This window comes from Ambystoma mexicanum, chromosome 4q (assembly GCF_040938575.1).
Source record: "Ambystoma mexicanum isolate Mex_15411 chromosome 4q, UKY_AmexF1_1, whole genome shotgun sequence".
Lineage (NCBI taxonomy): Eukaryota > Metazoa > Chordata > Amphibia > Caudata > Ambystomatidae > Ambystoma > Ambystoma mexicanum.
The window spans coordinates 966,999,284-967,025,718 of NC_090928.1; the positions used below are offsets into that span (position 1 = coordinate 966,999,284).

At 45.4% G+C, this 26,435-nt stretch overlaps 1 long non-coding RNA gene across 2 annotated transcripts in view; it reads left to right on the plus strand.

Annotated features, from left to right (window-relative positions):
- Nucleotides 1-3,815: 3,815 nt before the first annotated feature.
- The window catches only part of LOC138467131 (uncharacterized), a 238,592-nt gene continuing 215,972 nt past the window's right edge, over nt 3,816-26,435 (plus strand). Inside the window, exon 1 of one of the 2 annotated variants that reach the window (XR_011268062.1) lies at nt 3,816-3,869. This is a non-coding gene — a long non-coding RNA (uncharacterized lncRNA). Of the gene's footprint in view, nt 3,870-4,772; nt 4,879-26,435 lie in introns of those variants that run through there. The other variant, XR_011268063.1, reaches the window with a different exon arrangement.

Below are 26,435 nucleotides of genomic sequence, written 5' to 3' on the forward strand. Positions count from 1 at the left end.
ATGGTGAACAGACACGTGACCAGCCAAGGGCAAAGAGGTACCAGCGTCTGATGTCACTCAGAACCCGAGGATGCCATAACTTTTCCTGATAAGAACTACAGTTTCGAGGCCATCCTCAGCCAACTAATTGACACATAGCCCTAGAGGTACTGATTGATGGAAGGGAGGCAGGGTGAATCTTGGGGCACTCCGCATCTGGGTGTCCATTCTGCATGCTGCTAATTAAAATGGAGATTTATGCCTAGGGGTGTACCCCACCCAATCACAATGGACCAAATAATCTAGGGTCCTATAGCTTGTAGAAACAATAAAACATCGTAGTTGTAGTGACGTCTATCATGAGTGATGTAGTGGGATGGGCGTAGACGCCCACCCGATAAGAGTTATCCAATCCGCATGCTCTGTTACCATATACAGATATAGCACCTAGACTTAAGTTACCTTTCCGACCAATAGAATTGCATGACAAACTTATGAGTTCTTGCACGTCAAATGATGATGAGTTTTGCCCATAAAAGTTGCTGTCTGAATGTAGAATTTGGGAGTTGAAGCGAGACAGGCGATCGCGACTCTGTTGATTACCATTTGTTTCCCCGTTTTTTGTACTTGTCATTAAACGGACTTCCCTTTGCCAAACTATTGAGGTGTCCTTATTGAATTGTGTCGGAGTAAGAGAATCCTGCACCCCAACCTCCTCAAGGTGCAGCTATGTTGTCTTACAGGTACTGGAGGGTGAGCGCTGACCTATGGGCCCGTCAGAGGACGCTCTGTCCTCCTGTACAAAGGGTGGGGGAAGGAAAAGTGCAATGCATGATGGTGATGGAGAAGCTCACTGCGGCAGTGAATGATAGAATGGAGGGATTCCATATTGGATGGTCGGCTCTAATGATCAAATGGGGATTGCAGGAAGACCTTCCACCTTTCCACCCACAGATTTAGGGCCTCCTCCAATAGAGAACGTATTTGAGACCAGGAGGCGATCTTACCGCCGATGAGTACACCGTCAGCAGTGTACAATATTTAAAAAAGAACACTAACTCGGGAAGAGACAACTATTTTAGAGAAAGGTTTTTCATTTATACCTATGAAAAACCCTAGCCAAATGGATTTGGAAATTGAACTTCGGATTTTTTCCGTAACATACACCTCAAGGACTACTTTGGGACTAATGCTACTCCTGGAGAAGTGAATAGCAACACATCCTTTAGACCTCAGTCTTCTTTTACCCCGACTACCCAAATGGTCTCAGATGAAACCATTGTATTTGAAAGGGCTGTTTTAAGAGACTTTCACTCTATTTTTTCTTCACCTACAGACCTTAAACACAATAGATCCTTCAATTTTTCTAAGAAGGAATGGGATTGCCTCCAAAATCTTAAGGAAGATACCTCCATGGTCATTAAACAGGCTGACAAAGGTGGAGGGGTGGTTGTCTGCGATTCCACCTATTATGATACTGAGGTGTGGCGACAGCTTAACAACTCTTCCTTCTACCTTAAATTGAGAGTTGATCCGACAGAGAGCATTAGAAACGAGATCCTAGCCCTTGCCACTCAGGCACGGAATGTTGATATATTGAGTGACAAAGAATTCCAGTTCCTTACGACCAAAGGGACAAGGGTTCCACTCATATACATATTACCTAAGGTCCAGAAGGATAGCCTTAACCCACCGGGAAGACCTACCGTCTCTCTGTGCGGTTCCATTCTGGAACCTTTGGGCAAGCATCTAGACATCTTCTTGAAGCCAATACCGGCATCCACTGCAACCTATTTGGCAGACACCACCAATGCCATTATACATCTAGAAGGTCTACCATTTGATTCCTCCACTAATCTTTTTATCACCTTAGATGTGGAGTCATTGTGTTCTAACATACCGCAGATGGAATCCTTGCCCATAATTAAAACCTTCTTGGATTCTAGAGTTGATCCTCAACTGGTTCTGAGTGAATTTATCATTAACCTCTTAGAGATAGCATTGACTAAAAATTACTTTCGATTTAAGGATGAGTATTTCTTACAAATCAAAGGCACTGCAATGGGTGCAGCCATTGCTCCTAATTATGCCATCTTATTTATGTGGGCCTTTGAGAAGGCTTCTATACTTCATGAGACTAACCCCTTTCTTCAATCTATTGTTTTCTACAAAAGATATATAGATGACATTATCATCATTTGGGACAAAACCAGAGGTGATAATGAACTTTTCCTGACATAGATTAATACCTTAAATGAACATCTGCGATTTACCATGTCAGTAAATAATGCATCTATACCGTATCTAGACCTGCTTTTGAAAACTAAGGATGGATGTATTGCAGTTGGTCTCTATCAAAAAACTACGGATAGAAACACAATTTTGCATTTTGACAGTTTCCATCCTCCATCTTTAAGGGTTAGTATTCCTTGCGGTCAATTACTAAGCGCAAGGCACAGTTGCACTGATAAACAGGATTTCTCGACTCAGGCAGACATTATTGAGAGTTGACTATCTAGTCAAGGTTATCCATCACATGTGCTATGACAGTCCCGAAAGAGGGCACGCAATCAACACTGCGATGTCCTACTGTCTAAGAACACTCGAGACAATACAGATAATCCGTGCTTGGTTTGTGCCATGACCTATAGCACCCACCATTCTGCTATCCAAAAGGGCCATTAGTAAGCATTGGACATTGTTACAGCTGAATAATTCTAAGTTGGAGCTCCCGATGTATGCATTTCGGAAAGGGAAAAATTGAAAGAATTGGCTATCTAAAGCCGATAGGTCCCAGAACAAAAAAATACCTCAGACCATTTCAGAACTTTGGGGGATGAATAAGATCTGTGGCCATTTCCCATGTGGGTACTGCTGCCAATGCCGTTCCACATCGGCTACGATTGTGGTCACCATTAACGACAAGGCATGGAACCTGAGAGACCACACTACATGCAATTCTAAGAACGTAATATTTGCCGTTACCTGTCCCTGCAAGCTCACATACATCGGGAAAACATCTAGACCGGTTAAACTTAGGATCACAGAACACAAGTCTAGGATTCGAACTAAGAATCTCACTTCTCCTCTTGTGTCTCATTTTGTCGAGAACAACCATAGCTGCAATGATTTACAATGGTGGGCGCTAGAAGTGGTGAAAGGTGCAGACATGTACTCAAATGCAAATAGACTTTCCACCCGAGAACAGATTTATAACACCCAAAGCCATTTGGTCGGTCTAAATGCTTTAGAAGAATGGCCATTGGCCATGTGACCTAATTGGTACATCTCTTTCTGCACAATTCGCACCACAGCCTTGTAATTCATACCATACACAGAATGGTATCTGCTTTATAATACACTTTGATATGATCCAGTAACAACAGTTTAGGATTCTTATTAGGTCGCCACCATTTGGCATTAATATATGGGGCTTGTAATACTACCCTGTGAATCAAGCAAAGCTTTACAGGGCGTTACTTTAACTGTCCACTAAATACAATTTGAGGCACAATATGAGATGTGCACCACTAGTTTCTCAGCGATATTATTTCTTTGCAGGGTCAGTGTTCTGCTTGCATGACCTGAGCGCTGTGTGGAAGGCTGGTGAGAGGTGCCTGTTTTCTGTGCAATACGAGCATGCAGTGCAAATGATGCGCTGCACGAGTTTTCTTTTTGCTTACAGAGTAAGCAGGTTCACATGGCTAATTGGCACAGGTCACCTGCCAACGACCATGTGACCCACTAACACATCACGGTAACGCTGTATCCTTTTCTCATGGGCTATTAACGTATGCAGTACGTCAGACGCATCCTTAAGCGTTTATAACCATGCGCAGCAGTGTAGTGCTCGGATGGCCGTTTGCGAATGGCGTTTCTACGGACGCGAAGTAAGCAAAATGCTGACTTGTTTAGTATCTTTTTAAGTTTGGTCCTATATGAAGCATTATTTAACACTTGAAAGGACTGCGTGTTCGATTTGTACTTTTCTGTGAACTTACTGTTTTGTGAATGTGTATTCATACACATTTGCATACTCCTTTATTTTTTCAGCTGACTGTTGATTTCTATCTGCTATCCCTACATCCACCACCGCTTGGGCCACTTGTCTCATGATTTTAGGCGGGTATTCAGGAATCACTCCAACACTCTATGGCTACGTCTCCGCATATTTCTACTATATCTATACACACCGCAGCAGTAGTGATAAAAACATTTGGGCAATAATGACACATTTCTGCGTGCATATGCATGTTCTGATTTATGCCAGTTAAACCTTGTCTAGTCCATCAATGTGATGAGGTTGCCTGGCCATACTGCAGATCCACTTTGCTATAACTGCTTATACCTTGGGCACTTGACTAACAACAGGACACATTTCATTGATGCCAAGGTTGCTTGTTTATATATTGAAATGCTGTAATGGTTCATATATTGAACCTCAGGTCTATTTCTTGTTTTTTCTTTTGTCCACAGCATCTGATGGATTTATAATATGAAAAGGGTGTACTAATGCCATTTGCGACACCCCTTTTAATCCGATGAGCTATGAAATTAAAGCCATCGTTATTAACCCGATTCATTTGTTGGCTTCTGGTTTAATGATGTTCTCCATCTTCCGGCTTTTTAGACTGGGTGAGTTGCCTTTCATCTTTTCCATTGGAATTATCTGGTCCTGTTCATTTGGCCACTTGATGGTTTAATTTAATTTTTTCTCAGCTAGTATGAATTAAGGGTTGTTCCCTACTTCATGAGCTTTTCTTGTTTTGCCTCCTTTCCTTTTTTCCTTTTTTCTAGGTCCCCGCAGACTCATCTAAAGAGATCTACATGTGGCAGCACCTATACGTCATTAGAGTTATACGGTTGACGTTGGGATTGGCCAGCCTGGTCGAGCAAATGGTATATATAGTTTTCTCCCGGCTCTATATTTATAATTATAATTATAATTATATTTATGTTTAAGTGTTTTTGACTTTGATTGTAAGAAATGCGCCCAGTAGCATCTCCTTTTAGCTTTTAATTTTCATATCCTGTTTATTTTTTCTTTCTAAGACCGACTACCTGCTCTGGGTGTGTCTACTTAGCTCTGTTCTTAAAAGTTGCGTATAATTGAAGTGAGCCACTATCTGTGGCTGTGTCCACAAGGTAGCATTTCGTCCCGAGGAAGACCGGCATCAACTAGAATTGCGGCTAGATGCTTCCACCCCGTCGAACGTACTAAAATGATCTTTTTCTAAGTGTTAGGTTCACTTTAGAAACATTCTATTTGCCCCACACTAGGTTAGTTGACGAATGGCACCTCTCTTCAATTGTTTGCATATTCTGTTTTACCAAAATTAACATTAACAAAATGTGTGACTGTATATTTTATAGGTACCCCGCAGACATCTGTGTGGACACTGTTTTTCCTCTTTGAGTGATCCCTTTCACTCACCCTGGGTTTTCGGTGCCTTGCGGTGTGGACACTTTGTCGGGGGGAAATTCTCCCGGGGTCGGCTGGGCCGTCCGCGGACCTCCGGGCAGGGAGGCCCCAACTCCTCCCGTATATTCCAGAAAAATGAGTATGAGGCACACGCAAGAAGCAAGGTGATTCTGCTGTTTATTAAACAAAACGGCAGGGATGGGTCAAGGATCGTACGCATCCGTCCTGACACTCTCTCTCCAATCATGGGGCTCGCAGGCCCTTTTTACCTTAGTCTGACGCGCTACTTGCATCACCTGGAAAAAGTTAGCAAAAAACCTATCGCCACTCTGGATTGGTTCCTCGAGTGGTAGGGTTAGTATAGCATACGTATAGAGAGCGTTGTTAGTGGTTGAGGGTCAGTCAGGTGGTATACTTGGGTTGTCCCTTCAATTTGATACATGAAAATTGTTACATGAAGACCCCTGAGGATTGGCTAATGTTAATGGCGTCAGTGATAAGAGCCCCATGTTCTGATTGGTCCACTCGCGAGCCCCCCCAGTCTGGGACCATCGCTGTTCCCAGCTCGCGGTGCACCTGTCATTTGCAACAATGTATCACTATGGGTATGTGCAGACAATGTGAGGATTTATTCATATGCTGGAAGGTAGACTACTCCCACCGCTGCAGATGTCCATTGAGTCGCTTAATTGTATCTGCCTGTGTCTTGAAACGTGGGATCCAGGCGCCTCCCTCCTCCTGGGCCTGGCACCCTGTCAGGTTCGGCTTGGTCATGTGAGGAGAGACCGTGGTTGAGGCAGAATTCTGCACATTTAATATTGCATTTTCCACTGTGTGCCTGGCTTAATTTGCAGGTGTGACCTTGGCGTCGGCTTGCGGCATGCGAGTTTGCAACATTGTGCCCTTGACTGTCTGCTCTCGCCGGGCTCATTCTGCAGGGTCAGCAACTGTACTCTTGCTCGTTCAATGTTCATGGAAGCTCTTGCTTGCGGCCTACTTGGGCCTGGTGCATAGGTGGAGACATTTGATGCACGGCGCTTTAGGTTATGGTATCATATTGCTTTATCCCCAGTATCATGTCTTCGTTATATTTCTCATTGCAATGCATGGGTTTAGAAGAAGCGTGAGCAAGCATTTTAGATGAGTTCATTGTGCGTCTTGCGTTTCTGCATTTTGAAAAACCTATGTGAAAAATAATAAAGATGCGCGTCAATGGGCATGGGCAGGGCAGGCTGGTGGGCACATCCGTATGTTCCTGTACCAGGGTATCTGGTCATCTGGTAGATGGGCAAACTTCTCTCGTGGCGGGTGTCTGGGCCGCGATCCTCTAGGCCAGGGGTCTGAGGGGATTGGTGGGAGCCTTTTGTTCCATTCTCCCACTTCAGTCCCCCCTCTGGTCGACTTGTCGACCACAAACATATCCTTTTCCTTATCTCCTCTCACTCTCCATATTGTAGTTACTCCTCCCAAATGTCCATAGTGGTTGACATGGTCTTCAAATGACCAATACATATATACACAGGTTCCTCCGGGTGTGCAGTATACCCATTTCCCTATGTAGCTCCTTGGGTTCCTTGGGTTTTCGAGCTTCACAGATGGTGGGTCCAGGTGGTTGGTGATGATCTGTTTGCGCAGTTTTTCTCTCTCTTTTATTATTGTGCCTGTGTGCAGGCCATCATCTGCCGGCATCAAGGGGTGCATACCAACCATTTCGATCATTTCATCTGTGGTGCCTGCCTTCCGGGCCTTCCAAAATCTAATCATGATCAGTGCAGCTCCAGCCAGTATTATGCATCCAACTATAATCTTCAGTCCGTCCAACAGCCAAGATGGCATCCATGACCATAATAGTGAAAACCAGCTGTCATCCTTCTTCACTCCTTTACTTTCATCCATCATTTTGGAGTGCATCTGGGCCAGTTGTGATACTGCTTCTGTCAGTGTACCATTGTCAGCATCGTTAGGAGGAATGAATGTGCAGCATGATTGTCCTATCTTTGCGCAAACTCCTCCTTCCATTGCTGTGAGGAGGTCCAGTACATATCTGTTCTGTAGTGCTACCATCCTCACTGCTCGCAGTTCCTCTTTTATTGCGTTGAATCCATTTACTGTAGAATTAATTGTCATCATTAGTTCCCATCGAGTTATCTGGAGCCATTTTGCGTTTGCGTAAGCTTGTAGTCCCGGATGTATTATTGAGGAGAAGAACATTGCTGCTCTGCTGAATAGTCTGTGTTCTGGTGGGATTGAAGTGAGTGCTGTTTCCGACCTTCCCCATAGGTAATTTCCTGTCAGAGGTTCTCCTTGTCTTTTCTTTCTATTTAGGAGAGTGTTGTTGCTGTTGTTTTGGTTCTCTGGCCCCTTCTGAGGTTGTACAGATCTCTTGTTTCCTTCATCCATTTTAGGGAAGTTTGCCACATTCACATGTTTCTGGGGCACCACTAGTGATGGTACATTAACATGTACCATTGTGCAAACACCATTCCACAGAGGGGGCAGTGTGTGGTATGCCTTGTCTCCGCAGGCCCAGTAATGGTCCATTAATACTGCTGTTCCTGCTCCCCCCTCAGGTAACTCCATCACGCTTGCACAGTTGGTGTTGTATCCCACGTCCACTTCTCCTCTATGTTGGTAGCACACCTTAGGTGCAGACAGCGGCAGTATTGTTATTGGGTCTTCATCCTTCTCTATCCACGTTAGCATGGGTACGTACTTGACCCAAGTCATCCAACATCTGTCATTGTGTTCAGCAATAGTTGTAATATTTTCTCTCGTTACCATGTTGCTGCCAACCACTCCTGTGTCCCATTTGTTGTCCAGGTACACCTTCCCTGTTATTGTTACCAGTGGTCTTTCCCAACATCCTTGTTTACCGGGAACTTCAGTGGCGTACCAATCACATGGTAGGTATTGTAGTGTTTTTTTTTTTTTTTTCTTTTTTCAGGGCTACTTGTCATCTATCCGAATGCTTCAGCATGCAAACTGGTCTTGTGGTAACTCAAATAAGTCTTGAGGAAGTTGTTTTCGTATGGATATGTGTCTCGCGTTTTCCATACCAGGTGCACCACCGTCCCTTGAAATCTCCCTTTCGTTTGGAACAGTGCCAAGTATACTATACATCGCGCTGTATTTTCATCTATTTCCGTGGCAACGAAAGTTCGAAAAGCGCTCATGGCGTATGGGATCAATGAGCAGACGTAGCAGCTGTCTTCTGTTGTCTGCTTACCTATTTGGGTCATGTGTTGGTACCACATGTTGTTCGAGATGTGAGCTGAATCTTGTATGTAGTTGTCAATACCTTTTATTATCTGAGTATGTGCTGCGTTTAACTCTATTTGCCTTGTGTGGAATTTTGCTAGTACCACCTGACGTAACACCTGTTGGAGCCGTGGGTGGGGGTATATTAGGTTTGGGTACAGCCAAAATATTGATAGCATAACTTTTCTGCCATACAGAGGCAGCCAAAAACCTGGTGATCATTAAAATCCCTATCATTTTTATTACAGAGGCTAGTCTCACCGGCATTTTGCTCTTACCTTGCTGCAGTCCGGCAGCTTATTCTTGCGACGTTAAAGTTGCCCGCCTGAAAATTCTCAATATGCTTGTTATTAGTGTTAGTTGTTGTTTTCAAGCTCTCCCTATCAAGTAGTCGTTCAGTGCTCAGGCGAAGAGCTGTTCCCACGCCAATCTAAGCGATCTATCTCTTAGGGCAGGCAAGTGTTGGTGAAGATGGGGCATTGATTGTTCTATGGCCAAGAGAAATGCTGTGTAGTAGACACGTACCCTCCTTCTTTTTAGGTACTTTGGCCTTTTTATGTGATAGACAAATTGGTGTGATAGCTCTTCAGGGTAGTTATCGTCTGGGGGTAGCATCTAGTCCTGGGCAATGAACTTTGTTAGTTATCTGTTTTCTTTAGCATACAATAATACGCGGTACCTGCATGTGCGAGAAAGAAAAGAGAACATCCAAGTGTTTACATGTGCATATGTGCAAGACAATGTCCTTCAGTTGGGTTATTACTGCAGTGGGTAGGGGGTCGATGGGCAGAGGGTTTGGGGCTCAACTGGCGGAAGTCTGTTTACTCTTTGATCGTGTGACCATGGGGTGGGCGGTATGGGAATTACCCCTTTCTATGTCAGTAGTTGTCTCTGGGGAATCTGGGGGGTGGTAGGGTATGGAGACACTTAGGTCGTCAGCTGTGGTAGAAGTCTCTTCCTCCGTGGGTGACGCTGTTGCTGTTCTTCCAATGGCCCTGTCGGTGACGCTAGGGCGGGTCTGGAGTTTGCAGATCTTTGCGTCGTGTAGGTGATTCCAAGCACGTTTGTCCTGCAACTTTACCGCTCTCGTAGATACCTCCTCTACCAGGTGGGGGCCAGTGAAGCGTGGGCTGTTCCACTTTCTATTGAAATTGCGGAATAGCACGTGGTCACCTTTAGCAATTTTGCACAGTTTTTCCTTTTCCAAGTCTTTATCCGCGTCTTCTTGTTGATCACTCTTAGACCCGCCCCGCGTGCGCTCGAGCTGTTGAGACACAAACACTACACTAGTAATCAAAGAAGACACATATTGGTACATTTCATCACCAAGAACAGTTGCAGTGTTTTCAAAATCTGTGAATGCTCTTGATGTTGGCGTTAGAGGAAGGCGCATTTGACGTCCGGTCACCACCTCGTGAGGAGTGAGGCGGTGGTCGGAGCCTGGTCTATTCCTCAGCTCAAATAGAGCTAGCGGAAGGCAATACAACCAACTCTTCTTTGTTGTTTGCTGTATCTTTGCAATTGCCTCCTTCAGTAGGCCATTCAGGCGTTCGCATATACCGTTGGCCTGCGGGTGATATGCACATGCAAATTTATGCTTGATGTTCAGTAAGGATGTGATGTGCTGGAACATTTCATTAGCAAAATGCGGGCCATTATCCGACCGCAGTACCTCGCACACTCCCCACCTGGGGAAAACCTCCCTCACTAGAAATTTAGCTGCTCTAAATGCATCTGGGTGTGAGCAGGGTCCTGCCTCAATCCACCTGGAGAATGGGCATACTACTACAATCATATACCTATTTCCTTGACATACGTTGATCATATCAACATAGTCAATATGGATGTGTAGGAAGGGTCCCTCTGGCCGGGGTATAGTACCTTTTATCACTTTCAGCGTGCGACCGGCCGTGAACTGTTGACATGTGAGACAATTGCTGATAAAATTTGTCACATGGGAATTTAACTCGGGACAGAACCAATCTTCCCTAATTCGTGCTGCAATAACTTCCTTGCCTGTGTGGGCTGGGTGGTGGAGTTGGCTCAGGGCGGTGTTCAATAGTGCCAATGGCATTACCATCTTTCCAGTGTTACCCTGGCGCCATAGTGCGTCAGTTGGTGACATTGTACATCCTCTTTTTACCCATATTTCTTTTTCTGCCATTGGTGCAGCCGCTTGTAGCTCCATTATCTGTGTGGCTGGGAGATGGGTGTACCCCTCTCTTATCAACATCTCTTTAGCTATCCCCCTCTCTGGGGGGTTCCATATCTCACCAAAATATGCAGCATACTTTGCATGTGCGTCTGCTGCTGCATTTCCTTTTGAGATATGATCTTCTCCGTTAGTGTGTGCGGTACATTTGACCAAAGCTAATTCTTGGGGGTCATTTATTACTTCAATTAGTTCAGCTAATAAGAGAGCATGTTGCACTGGGGTGCCGTCAGCTCTCCTGAACCCTCTTCTCCTCCATTTGGACAATCCTGAGTGGACAGTAGACGTGACATATGCGCTGTCAGAATATATAGTCACTCTTTTGTCAAAGCTTTCCTTCAATGCCAAGATCAGTGCAACCAATTCAGCTGCTTGAGCGGAGTAATGCTGTGGTAATTGTACGCATTTCACCGCCACACACACCGGTTCCTCTGTCATTTTTACCACTGCTGCCCCAGTTCTCCTTATCCCATCACTTTGGTCTATTGTTGATGACCCATCAATGAACAAGAGCTCTCCTCCATCTAGTGCGTCCTCTTCAACTTTTCTAGTACATGAGTACATTTCGGTAGTCTGTGTACAATCATGTGCATAGTCTCCTTCCTCAATTACTTCTGCTATAAACCTTGCAGGATTAACTGTGCTGCATCTAACAATTGATAATTCTGGTCTCGATAAGATGATCTCATAACCTGACGCCCTCTGCGTGGTTAGTGTGGACTTAGGCTTGTTTAATATTGCAAATAGTGCATGTTCCACAAATAGTGTGGTTGGGCACCCCATTGTTATTGATGATGCTTTCTCTACCGCAAAGGCAGCTGCGGCGAGACCTTGTTCGCAAGGGAAATGTCCTAACATCACAGGATCCAAGTGGCCACTGTAAAACGCTACTGGTTTGTAACCCATGCTTGTTTTTTGAGCCAACACTGCTTTCATTAATGCTGAGTCACAATGAGAAAATATAAAGAATTATCGTTCATAATCTAGGGTGGTCAGTACCGGAGCAGTTGATATTGCATCTTTCAGTTCATCAAAGGCCTCTTTCATTTCCATTGTCCACCCCAATTTTTTCTCCCCTTTGTTAGCTTCTTTTAATGCCTCAAGTAGGGGTCCTATGTATGAGCTGTAATCAAATACCCATGCTCTACAGTAATTGCACAGTCCCAGGAACTGCTGCAGTTCCCTCACTGTTTGGGGCAGCGGCGATTTTGAAATGGCCTGTGCTCTTTGTGGTGCAATCTTTCTTCCGTATTGGGATATGAGCTGACCAATGTAAAGTACCTGTTCCTGACAGTACTGTAACTTTTCTTTGTCTACCTTGTAACCCTTTTCAGCCAATATTGTCAGCATCTTCAATGAGTCCTCTCTGCATCTTTTTTCGCTTGTGCTGCAAATTATTATGTCATCAACATACTGCAACACTGTGCTTTCCACTTCAATGTTACCCAAGTCCATCTGTATTACTCTGTTGAAAATTGAGGGTGACTCGCAGTACCCTTGTGGCAATCTGGTGTGTTTCCATTTTGTGTTTCTGTACGTGAAGCTTGTCAGATCTTGTGAGTCTGGGTGCAGGGGTATTGAGAAAAAGGCATTTTTTAGGTCTATCACTGTAAATCGTGATGCCTCTGCTGGAATGCCACACAATATTGTGGCCGGGTTTGCTGCTATGGGGTATTCTGCTTCCACTATGTTGTTCAAGGGCCTGAGGTCCTGGATGAAGCGCCAAGACCCCCCTTTAGCTTTGCGCACTGGGTATACAGCTGTGTTACATGGTGATTCTGATGGTACCAATATGCCATTATTTATAAGGGCCTTTATTGTGTCATATATGCCCTCATCTGCCTCTTTTGATAGTGGGTACTGCTTGACTCTGGGGAGTATTGCACCTTTTTTCAATTTTATTCTTACTCCCCCTATACTTTTTATGCACCCCACGTCATAGGGACTAGTAGTCCATAATGATGTTGGTACCTTTGCCATATCCTCCTCAAAGAAGGGAACTGGGTGGATGTGGGTGCTTCAAGTGCAATTGCAATTTTCTGTGCCACTTGTTTGTATGTCACTCTTAGCCATATTTCTACACTCATCATAAATACCATTTCACCTTCTTCCTTTTCTTCTGAGAAGAGCTCCTCGTCTGACACCTGGGTGAGCCTACATCCCTCTGCTAGAGCTATCACTGCCCTCCATGCTCTTCCTTCTCTGTCTTGGGCATGTACTGCGATATAATCAGCAGTTGCTATAATGCTCTCTATGTTCACTGAAATCACCTTTCCTTCTGGTTCATTGGCTGGTGTTTCTGGTCTAAACAAATAGGCTGCTGGCCTCCTCCAGATCTTTCCTTCTATCCCTGGCATCCATACAAATGCCATGTCTGTCCCGTACTGGAACAGTTCACCATCTACAGGCTCAGCCCTAATCACTGTCTGTCCACAGTATGCTTGCATAATTTGTCATGCAGTGAGCATGTTTATTCCTGGAGTGGAGCAAATTATGCCGTCCTCCGTAAAGGAGATCGTCATATTCAGCCTGCTCATTATGTCTCTCCTCAGTATGTTTACTGGTGAGGCCCTAGAATATAAAAGCGGGACTGACATGCCATAATCCCCTATTGATAAGGGAATGTTATCAGTAAAGGGAACCAACCCCCTAGCCCCAGAGAATCCTTGGGTGTTCATGGCTTCACCTGACATCTTAAATTTACCTTCCCTTATGCAAGACCGGGTCGCCCCGGTGTCAACAAGGAATGATAATTTTTTGTCACCTATCGTTACCTCTATGCGTGGTTCCTCCGCAGTATTAGGTGTTACCGACAGGATGGGACACACCAAGGCCGTCTGTGGGCTGTCCTATTGTGGGTATAATTATTGACCACTTCCTGTGTAAGGGTTGTGTCCCAGGACCGTCACCCTTCCCAGTTGTGTTTGCTGTAGTTGTGTATTGGTAGAGGTTATGTTATGGTCTTGAATTTGGGCAGGTTGCTGTACTTGCTGTACTTGGGGTTGTTGTGTTATCTCTACCTGTTGTTGTGGCAGTGAATATGTCTGTGGCTGTTGTTGTGTTACTAGTTGTTGCTGCCCATTTCCCTGTTGCAATGCCTGCTGTTGCTGGATGCCCTGCTGTTCCTGTGTAGGCCCTTGTTGTCCCTGTTCTCCCCAAGATGGTGTGCCTGGTCTCACTCTACACGTGCGTAACATGTGCCCTACTAATCCACAAATCCAACACACCGGTGGTTCCCTGTTCTGCCATGGAAAGCTTCCTGAGTTGTCCTGGTATACTGGTTGCCCGGTGGGGTAGACATTTCTAAATCCTCCCCCTTGCTGTTGTGTGTTATATCCATATCCCCTCCCCCTCATCATTCCTCCCCTTCCCCTGTTGTAATTATAATATCCAGCTCCTGGCGTTGAGTATCCTCCTCCCATGTTAGTCGTGTATGGTTGGAGTGGCGGCAGCTGTTGTGTTACAATCTGTGATGATTGTATTTGGGAGGGATCTTGTGCAGCCACTACTTGTGTGGGGTTTTGGGTCATTGTTGCAGGTGTAGTTATTAGTGCACCTTCCATCGTGTATTTAGTAAGTTTTTTCTGTACCAATTTAGCCTCTTCCGCTTTTCTATCCTCTTCCTTTTGTTTCATCTTTTCTTGCCATGTCCTACAATGATGTACTATCGTCAGTTGTATTTCTGGCCATGCTTTTGCTTCCATCCCCACCACCTTCTTCAGTTGTTTCTGAACTGCTTCTGGGAGCCCTTGTATTAGTATATGATAGAATATTGCTGGTGTTTTGTCCCATTGTTCTCTAGTTTCCATACGCCACTTCTCTTGAATTTCCTGGATATAATCAACAGGATCTTCGTTCTCACGCATCTTGCGTGAGGTAATTGCTCCTATGTCTGATGTGTCTGGGTACTGTACCCTCAGCGCTTGCCATAATGCATGTCTGCAGTTTGCGAATGGTGCCCCATCGTGTGATGTGTTTGTTATTGTGACTCCAGGGAAGCCTGCTCTCTTCCAGATGTCATCTGCTGCGTCCCCCAATATTGATATTAGGAGGCCCTTTACATCCCCCACTGCCAGTTTCTGTCCTGCGGTGTGTTTTTCCATTTCATATATCCATTTTCCCACACCTCCACTTAATGATGGGAGCCTGCACTTTATATTTTCCTTGTCTGCATGCTTCCAAGGGACGTATTGTTGTTTAACCCCTCCCCTCTCCAGAAGCGGCATTAAGTTGTGTCCTGTTTGACCCTCTGGGTTCCACAAAATCGAGTCTGTGCACCCCTCCTCTTCTTCCGTTTCTTCTACATCGTCAATTGGGTCCATATTTCCCCTGCCTGTAACTGTTTCTCCTCCATCTCTTCCCCTTCTCTTATCATTTCCTTTATTTAATGTGGGCGTGTGTATTCGTTCTCCCTGCCTGCGTCCAGGGAGGTCTCTAAGCCTTCCTGCATAGGGTGTCAGTTCGTGGGGGAAGGGTGCGAGTTTAGGTGGGCATGTTGCACGTAATGAGCGTGAGGTAGTGGAGCATGTTGGACGGGGTGGTGAGGGTGTAGCTGCACATGCCTGCCTTTCCTCCATTCCTTGCTCTTCCTCCTCACTTCCCTCCAGTCCTTCCTGTCTCCTGCAGATCCATAGTGATTCTCTATTTGTCCGGGTGATGTATAATTTATCTAAACTTTCCCTTTCACTGTTTCTTCCCTCCTTCTCCATTCCCTCTCCTTCCTCACTGCAAAAGTCATTCAGGAATGGCAACCCCCAATCTGTCTTTTTCCCCTTAATCGTTACTGTTTTTAAGTCTATTAGATCCGTTCCTCCCTTTCCTTCTTTACCAATTGCTCCCCTTTGTGCTGACGTTGTTGCTACTTCTGTGTCTCTGTATATATACCTCCTTACTTCACTCTCCCCTCTCCTATCTTCTCTTTCCCCTTCCTTTTTCTCTGCTGTTTCCCTACCAATTTCCTCTTTTCTTTTTCAATTCCTCTATTACTTCACTATTCATCTTTTCCATTATCCTTTCTTCTTCTTTCTTCCTTTCCCATCTCGCTCTTTCCCGCTCTAATATACTCTCTATAATCCTCCCTTCTTCGTATTTCCTTGTCGTTTCTGATAGTAATCTCCTCTTCCATATTTCCATTTCCTTTTCTTTCTCTTCTTCCTCTCTTTTCTTGTCACGCAGTGCTGCTCTGGATATCCTTTCTGCTACTGCCTTCACCCTTTCTGCTTCTCTCTTTTGCTCCTCAGTTCGTTCCCTCATTTTTTCCAACTCATTCTTGCTTTCTTTCCTTTCCCGTGCTCTCTCTTTCCTCTCTCTCGAGCTGCTTGATCAGTGCATTCTGCTCATCCCTTAATTCTGCTAATCGTTCGTGCAAAATCTCTTCCTTTTCTCTTAACAGCTCTCCCCCCTTTCTTTTCCTCTCTTCCCCTTTCCTTTCACTCTTCCTGGTGTTATCCTCGTCCATTTTCCTTACTACCTCCTCCTCTTCTGTTAATGAACCTCGTAATTTAAATAATACCTGCGCAGCTACACACTCATCCTGTCCTATCCCTGCGATCTGCTCTTCGCCGATCCCCCCGTCCCCTGCGGGCATTTTCGTACGAGCTGATCCCGTCGTACTAGTCTGCTCCCTTCCCATGTGGCTACCTGTGGCTGTATATGGTGGCGGGCTGTATGCCGGGTTCGAGTACTCCTCAGCCGCCCTTAATTGAGCCATGTCTCGTAGTTCTGTTAAAGGATATAACCCCCCCTTCCTCCTTTTTCACCACCTTTGCTAGGGGTATATCGTCGCTCTGTTCCTTTTTTATTTCCTTTTCGTTTATGTTGTTACTCTTTTCTCCTCCCTCTTGTCCGTTCCCCGTGTTCTGTGTGCCTTCACTCTCTTTTCCCCCATTCTCTCCTTCCTCCTTAATCTTCTCCTCTTCCGTTGTTTCCCCCATAATGAACATTCCGTTTGGTCCTGGTCGGGACCCTTGGAACATCCTCCATAAGTTAAACACCTCCACGTGGTGTATCAACTTCTTCCCCTTGTATGTGTTATGCAGATGGGTTAATAGTGAATGTTGGGTATATGGATCGAAACTGCCATTAGGCGGCCAAGGTGTCAACATTTTGTTGTCCGTCCCCTGTGTCCATTCTATGCTATACTTGATCAGTTTCTCCCTATGGGGTGACAGTGTTTTACATATGTGCTGTAGCGGGGTAGTGAGGGTGTTCCCCCACCCTCCCGATCCTGTCCCGTATGACATAGTAGCGCTTCACTTGTTATCCTTCCCCTATTTGGTAGCGGTTATCTTGCTAACAGTGTACACTATACAGTCTTAGATCTTTACCTGGCCCCGTAATTTTGGGGACTTGCGATTGTCCGCTAAGGAAAAATAGTAAAATATAGCATTTGCAGTTGTATATTCTTTTCTTTCTTTTCTTCCTTTACCGAACACCTCTGCGGCCCCGTGTGGCCGATGCGCACGTAGCCCCCTGCGGCTGCGTGCCCTGTGTGACGTTCTTATACAGCCGTCCCACTTTCTCTTACCCCTCCTCCTCTTTCTTCACTTGCCGTGGCCGGCGTTCTCCGTGCGCAGCCACGTCCCCCTATCAACTCGTTACCGTTTATCTCCGTCTCCACTCCCTTACCATAATTCTCTTCCCCACCACTCTCCGAAAGAAAAAATGCCTTGTGTTCGAGATATTCTATGAAAGCCCTACTGGTGACGTCACCCATCTCTTCAAAAACTACTGGTAAGTTCTTTACGTGTTTTTAAAAGTACGAAATACGCTTGCAATCTACCCCCGTTAACCCCACAGCTGTCTTCCTGTCACGCCTGGAACAAGGTAATCAACAATATAATCGGACTGCGCACGCTGCGTCGCCTCGCGTGTGATACGCCCCTCGACAGGAGGGCTTAACCAGCCAATTATCTTCCGTATTAGGCAACCAGCTAGCTACCGCCTACAGGGAAACGTCATCTATCTATCGAGTTTCCTGCTCGATCAATAGGGATCCTCATCTACTCATTGATCAATAATCACCAAATCGTAGGAAGCCGCACACACACACACCCTTACACGTGGTCGTGACCTGGGCCAATCAGTGTCTACGAGTGGCCGTACGTGATGTTTTCGTGCTCCGCCCCCTCCTCTTCCGTAACGTAGCGGACTGCTCTCGCACTTGTCCAGCTACCATTCACTTCACCGTCAACACTAATTTTATCAACCTTTGCCGCGCACCTGTGTAACACCTCCCTCCTCCCGCATTCAATTCCTCCCCCCTCCCTCACAATTTCACATTGCTTGTTGTGCGTGGCATACTCACCAAGTTCTCTTGATGCGGGGCAGCTCGACTGCGTGCACCCCTCCAAGCGGCTCGCCACCTCCCCTCGTCTGGACCACGTCTGGACACTCGCCAACCGCAGGCGGGATACTTCTCAACCGGCTCCCGAAGGCCAATATCCGGATTGCGCTGTCCGGTCTTCTCGCAGTTCCGCGATGGTCCTGTAGTCCTCAAAAGGGGGCAGCGGCAGAGGGGGCCGCGCCGCCGGGCCTCCTCGCAACGGGAGTACTCAGAAAAATAAAATAAAAGCAGATCTTAAACAGATCTCAGCAGTGCCTCCAACTTGTCGGGGGAAATTCTCCTGGGGTCGGCTGGGCCGTCCGCGGACCTCCGGGCAGGGAGGCCCCAACTCCTCCCGTATATCCCAGAAAAATGAGTATGAGGCACACGCAAGAAGCAAGGTGATTCTGCTGTTTATTAAACAAAACGGCAGGGATGGGTCAAGGATCGTACGTGTCCGTCCTGACACTCTCTCTAATCATGGGGCTCGCAGGCCCTTTTTACCTTAGTCTGACGCGCTACTTGCGTCACCTGGGAAAAGTTAGCAAAAAACCTATTGCCACTCTGGATTGGTTCCTCGAGTGGTAGGGTTAGTATAGCATACGTATAGAGAGCGTTGTTAGTGGTCGAGGGTCAGTCAGGTGGTATACTTGGGTTGTCCCTTCAATTTGATACATGAAAATTGTTACATGAAGACCCCTGAGGATTGGCTAATGTTAATGGCGTCAGTGATAAGAGCCCCATGTTCTGATTGGTCCACTCGCGAGCCCCCCCAGTCTGGGACCATCGCTGTTCCCAGCTCGCGGTGCACCTGTCATTTGCAACAATGTATCACTATGGGTATGTGCAGACAATGTGAGGATGTATTCATATGCTGGAAGGTAGACTACTCCCACCGCCGCAGATGTCCATTGAGTCGCTTAATTGTATCTGCCTGTGTCTTGAAACGTGGGATCCAGGCGCCTCCCTCCTCCTGGGCCTGGCACCCTGTCAGGTTCGGCTTGGTCACGTGAGGAGAGACCGTGGTTGAGGCAGAATTCTGCACATTTAATATTGCATTTTCCACTGTGTGCCTGGCTTAATTTGCAGGTGTGACCTTGGCGTCGGCTTGCGGCATGCGAGTTTGCAACATTGTGCCCTTGACTGTCTGCTCTCGCCGGGCTCATTCTGCAGGGTCAGCAACTGTACTCTTGCTCGTTCAATGTTCATGGAAGCTCTTGCTTGCGGCCTACTTGGGCCTGGTGCATAGGTGGAGACATTTGATGCACGGCGCTTTAGGTTATGGTATCATATTGCTTTATCCCCAGTATCATGTCTTCGTTATATTTCTCATTGCAATGCATGGGTTTAGGAGAAGCGTGAGCAAGCATTTTAGATGAGTTCATTGTGCGTCTTGCGTTTCTGCATTTTGAAAAACCTATGTGAAAAATAATAAAGATGCGCGTCAGTGGGTGTGTCCGTCACCTACGTCATAGCACTGAATATGTCCTTGGTGTGGGAGTGTCCAGTGTGCATGTTTGCACGGGTGTGCTGACCGTTGGCTAGGTCGTCATGGCATCTCTAACGATGTGTTCATTTACTGTTGAATGGTTCAGTCGAGTCCATCCATGCCGCAGGTGTCGGCATGGGCAGGGCAGGCTGGTGGGCAGGCTGGTGGGCACATCCGTATGTTCCTGTACCAGGGTATCTGGTCATCTGGTAGATGGGCAAACTCCTCTCGTGGCGGGTGTCTGGGCCGCGATCCTCTAGGCCAGGGGTGTGAGGGGATTATTGGTGGGAGCCTTTTGTTCCATTCTCCCACTTCACCTTTTAGTGGTCCCGCCTCTATGATGCAATAAATGTATTCTTATTATTACTATGCATTTTTTTCTATAATATATTCATCCAATACTTGGTAAAGGCCTATACAGCCTGAACATGAATTTTAACTAATTTCTTATACAATAATAAAATGACTATGGGCCTTATCATGAGTTTGGCGGTAACCCTTAAATGCGGCGGTAGTGCTATTACCGCCGCATTTAAGGGTCTGCCAAATCACAGGTTTGGCAGATTTCCCCCCAGCTCTTAGCTGGGGGAAATCTACCAAAATTTCGCACTATTACCACCGGCCGGAAATCTGCCGGCGGTAAGAGCAGGAAAATTCCCCATTGAGCCCAGTGGGGAATGGGGAATTCCGGAATGGGCTCAGTGGGGAATGGGCAATACCCATTCCGCCAAACCTGTGATCCAGCGCTATTAGCGCCAGGGGGTTTGGCGGTAGGGCTATTAACGCCAGTGCAAATAGCGCCGGCGTTACCGCCCAACTCGTGATGAGGCCCTATGTATTTTTTATAAAATGATATAAAATAGTTTGGTGATCTTTTTGTTTCTTTGGTCTCGCTCTGGGCTCTTTTCTAATTATCTTTGTCTATTTAACACTCATGTATTAGATTCCAATTCTGTTCCGCTTGACAGGACTTTCGTTTGGTGATTGCAGGAAGACAGCCACGTAGACTGATCCAGTGCGTGTGTGGAGTGGAATGGGGAACAGTAAAGTGGGGTGGGGGGCTCAGAGGGGAACCGCAAGTGATATAAACAGACAATGTGAGAACCTTTTGATCTGAGACAATGACTGATGAAACCTACACCACCGAACAAAACGTTGATGCTAATAAAATCAAGTTTAAAAAAAATAAATGATAATATTAGCTCTGCACTTAGATCTCTTCAACATGTTGATGAACGATCATTGGCAGGGCTCCCTGGCTCTATCATCAGGGCACTGATGCGCAGGAGTCGGGTCCAGGAGCCGATTGAAAGGGCCTGGCACCTCACAAGGTGGACGAAGCCATAATCTAAAATGCAAGGGTCCTTTTTCTCAAAGCTATCATCTAGAAGAGGTTCTTCGATCCTATAGTCAGAAATGGGGATGTGGTTCTGATTTTGATGCAAGCGCAATTTAGGCACAACCACATATGTTTTCATAAACCGCTAACTGGCCAATTTCCCTGACGGTACCTCATTATGGATGATTATTTACAGATGGTGCGCATACCTTTTACGCTAGATGCACAGTGCTTTGTATCCACTGCATTGTTGCTCCCCCGCCCCCCATTGTTACCACCATTGTTTGCCTGAAGCGAGGGAAATGTCGACCCTTTTGAACAAAACGGTTGAAAACTACCATAAGGTGCAAAATAAAAAATGTGTTTACAGAACAACTTTTGCGTAAATTAGAGAGGCTCAAATGCATACATCATTGAGCGGCATCATGGTTTAATCACATAACCACTGTACATATGGACATGATTAGTCAATATCAAAACACATAGGTGTGTGCTTTGCATATAATAATAAAGAAACACACAAACGTAAAAGACAAGCTGCCAAACAACAGAAGTGACTCAGGTCCTTTTCTTTTGTTTTTCTTCTTTTTTTTCTTCCTTTTTTTTTGTTGAAACTTTATATTCAAACTCAACTTCGAATTTGACATACCCAGAACCAAGGCAAAGGTGTTGCATAAGAAATATTAGACACAGTGATTGGTAGGCCACTTAATGACCTCTGAATAGTAACATGTACTTAAATACCTAGTCACAAGTACACTTGCGCTCGAGTGTCTAATTCACTTATAAGCAGAGCATTGCAGACACAGAATAACAAATATATAACCATTCAAAGATGACAAGACGCCATAGAACAATTGACAAAGACAGAAAAGAAAGGGACATCGACTCAAGGACTTGAGTTTAGGCATCAAGAGATTCCCATAAAAGTTTGGCCCAGCCTCTTCAGGACTAAGGTTTACGTGTAGGCAGCAAGGAGTAGTTTCACTTTTTCAGTGTTAAAACATATTCAATGCACCTGTGAATAAATGCAGTGTCGTGTGTCAGTTTTTAAGAAAATTGTGTGTTGGACCTCCATACATGATTTCAGTAGGTGATTGAGTACCTGCTACACTGCTCTCGTGTGGTTTTGAGAGCCATTCTTTAAGTGAGCGCCAACTGTGGTTCACCATCACATTCGCATCTCGGGAACCAAAGTCGCAGTGTGTTTGGCCTAAGAGAATGGACACGGAATCTAATCCAGCCACTGGTCTGTCTAAAAACGTATGTAGCTGCTGCAATTCAACACTTAGTCCACAGTCGTGAGACTCACACTCGGACCAGAGCACTGACGTGGCAGATTATCGGAGAAAGAGATCTACCCCGTGGGTTGTCAATTGCTAGATATCCGTGGACAAAGTCAATTTCGGTTTCTTCAACAGAAACGAAGAAGGCCTAGTTAACACCTTGTTTTGCGGATCTTTTAATAGAGTTAAAAGGGACATATTACCTATAAACTCAAGGTACGATGCCCTCGGAAGCCAAACACTAACGCGCCTTTCTCTTAGGGTTCATTCTGAGCAGGCTTGAAATATCTCTCTGTATGCCACAAGGCTGCCTGGAGAACTAGATGGTTTACGGCAATGAAGCTACAGTGTCATGCTCGGCAGCCATGTTGAACAAAAACCCACGTTGCCAGAGAATATGTGAAATAACCCCGTTAGGCGAACTATAATCCTCTGTTATCAATAGTTTCATGAGGCTCAAAGGTCCACTAGGGGTTTCCACGACTACAGCGAATCAGCGGGCTGGATTTCTTTGTCTGGATGCCACTATTATTTGCTTATCATCTGAATTCCATGCTGAATTGGGGCACTTTCTGATGGGATTATCATCTCAGTGTGTGTATAAGTATACCATGGCTGGAAGGTGCCATTCTTTACTGGAGCAATCTTAAAATGTGATAGGTTGCTTCAGACCTGTTCATGGTGTAGGGCAGGTCTAAAACAGAACACAAAAGAACCCACACGGCAAAAAACGAATGCAAGGCCCTACAAGGAAAACAAGTAGAACCAAACTGGCACAGCGCTCATCATACTAGAAAAAGTTACAGGTGTTTATAGCAGAAAACCACAAAGATACATACTAATAAGCACAACATAATCCCATCACCCTCATTGGCTACCACCTATATAACATGCTAATAGCTCCCTATAGCCCCTAGACTGATTGGCCACACCTTATCGAAACCCATTCCTCTTAACAATTGGCCTTGTATAACATCACTTATGAAATTCAGAAGGTATTGGTTACCAGAACAATAACACAGTTCTCTAATAATGAAATGTGCAGTAGCAACTGGAGGGTTCCAAGTGCCGAATGGGATTACTGAAATAAATGATCTCAGGCCCAAATAGCCAGACAGACTCAAAAAGAATATGGCAAAATACTACTTTATTATCAGTTCAATAAAGCAGGGAAACCTGGCGAACAAACAGATTGTAGCTCACAAAATCGCAACGCATTTCAACTACGCAAAAGGTTTTACACCTCCATGTACATCGGCTATGATATCATCCTACCTGGCAAACAGTAAAAGTCTACCGGGTGGAGTTTAAGGGAACATAGATACCTCTAGTTTATGTAAGTGTTAGTATCACCATTGGCTGCTCCTTATCTGGTAGGCACGCCTTGAACAACCTCTAAGTAAAATACTGATAATAACACAATATCAGCAACGGATAGGCTTCTGCAACAATGTATAGTCCACCACTACATAGGCCCCCAGGATTGGTTGGCACTCTCTGCCAACCTTGGGCGTTGGGCTTGTTAGCAGCACATAAGCAAAGCAACCCAGGTGCAAGGGAACAAAGTCAGACAACTGCCCTCCTTAGCTAATTAGCCTACCATCTCTCATCAGTTAGGCCCTAAGCCAAGGCTTCTTCTCTGTAGTTGACCTTGCTGACTGTTCTCTTCCTTGGAGCTGTAAAGGGAGTGAAGGTACAGTGCTATCTTTGTCTGAAGCTTTATGAATAGGTCTTGTATTCTGGTCTTGTACCACGATTTTGTCCATCTGTCCTTTTATTTAGTGCTATTTGATTCAATTATATTAGGTGCTATTACTCTCCTCTGCCTCCTGAGACTTGGCTGCTCCATCTTGCATGTCCTTTCTGCATCTTTGATTGTACAATACTTGACACTCACAGTTATTCACTCCTTTACTTAATGTAACAGAAATATGTCCTGCTAATGCAGCTTATCCTCTTCTACTCCTTCTCTGCCTTGATGTTGCTTCTTGATGCTGCATTCTTAATTCTGAGCCAAGCAAATATCCTTTGTTCTTACACATATCTGTATTCCAGCACCTGTCAGCTCTGCAGCCTTGGTCTTTCTCCTCTCGAGGCTTCTCACTTGTGTTATGTTATGTTACTTGGCATTTATATAGCGTTCTATAAATCAGTGGTATAACCTCAAAGCGCTGGTTGGTTGAACGCCCTCGGGAACCGTAATTCTTGTCAGTAGAGAGAGATAGTGTCGTAGGGTGCGTGGGTGCATCAGATATGTATGCAGCTGATGTAATTGCCGGATGGTAGCTGCATCCTAGCGTTAGGTGTTGTGCTGAATATATCAGTTGGATGTGTGCAGTCTGGTGGGTGGACTTTTACTGCATCTCTTATTATTTACCTCATAAGTGTATATGGTTTTCTTCATATTCGCATCTATATTTACTTTGTCACTTTAGTCACATCTTCATTCTCTAGATATCCATACATCAGCTTTAGTGCGTCCACGTATCTGCACTTCTTCATGACATCACTTCACACCTGTCAGACTTTACTTATAGTTCTTCTATTTCCAGTGGAGACTGCATGCTCATGTCTACCACATCATGTCGGGAATACATTCGATAGGTTGTCTGAGTGCGTAATGTCTCTCATACCTTCGATATGGTATTGGGATGATACCAGGAGCCATGCTCAGTGTTCTCTTGCTGTTCTTCCAATATGACGGAGGTGAGGGGGTGGGTTCTATAGATGACGTGTACGTCTGCCTCTCTACAAAAACACTCTTCACCAATACGTGAAGTGCACCCCTCTGTCAGAACATGATCAAAGTTTGAACAGCCAGGCCAAGCCTGTTTAGATAACACAATGGCCTTCTCATTATACCAGATACTGTGGTGTGCACAAATAGCTCCCTGACCTTATAATTAAAAATGTTTGGCATCACCTCTTGCTGCTCCCATCTCGGAACACTGTACATCCCTAGCAAATCTTCCCCCACCTTATCTCTCTGGGAACCCAGGTGCCTCTGAATGATGTGATTGGGGCACCCCTCTCAAATCTGAATTTCTTATATTTATTTGCTCTCAGCCGGGCAGCAGCCTACAGTTCAAGTGGGATGACCACTGCTTTAGTGAGGGCAGTAACACAATCTTATGCTCTGCTCCCATAAATTCAACCTTCAAAGGGACATCCCACCCATCCTCCTTTAACCTAACACTCCATTCCCAGTTCCAGCAAACACTGCAACATGTCTCAATTTACTGATGTTGAGACAGTGAGGCTGCCTGTGACCATGGCTGCATAACTTCACCCGGGAGCGAAGGATGGGGCTGAATTTTGGAATTGCCTGAACAGAGCTGCAGCTCCACATTAAATTCATTGTCGAACATGGTCTAAAATCCAACATGGCGGAACTCCTGCTACCTTAGCCCACGGACCTCACCTTGCCCACAACACAGCTCTGACTCCATTCCATACTCCTGCCTATGTAAGCTGCCTTCTCACAGGTCCCCTAAAGTGCAACATTACGCACTAATGCTTTACACGAGATACATCGCCCTATCTTTAACCTCTGCAACCACGACGGAAGTACATGGTTGCTCTTTCTGTATGGCTATATAGTGTTTCTAATATGTGTCAAAGCTAACTACAATGGATACATGTGCATTCTGACACACCCAGCAAAACAACTACCACTAAAAGACTTGCCAATATATTTTTTTCAATCTGAATCTCTTTGCCTGCTTAGGTTGTTGTACCCCCATGCCAACAATTGCCTAATGCAAGTGGGCACCTAGGTCAAGGGAAGAGACTTGCAGTCCTGTAGAGGGGGTGAAAAGGGCACCTTAAAGGACATGACATTGTACTGTGGACAAGAGCCTGAAGGTGTAGAGGAACAGCAAAATGGCAAAGCTCTCAATGATGGCCACAGCTTCAGCCCTCAAAATGGCAATGAAGATGAAGATGCCAAGATTGTGTGAAGACCCTTATAAAAGGACATCAGTCGGTGCATCTTTAAATTCAACAAATGCACTACAGGGAACAAAGTAGGCAGGCATTAGCAGCACATGTGTTGGCATTACACAGTGAACTGTGATGTGCACAGCAAACATCCTTCAAAGAGGTTAATTTACAAAGCGTTCAAGGA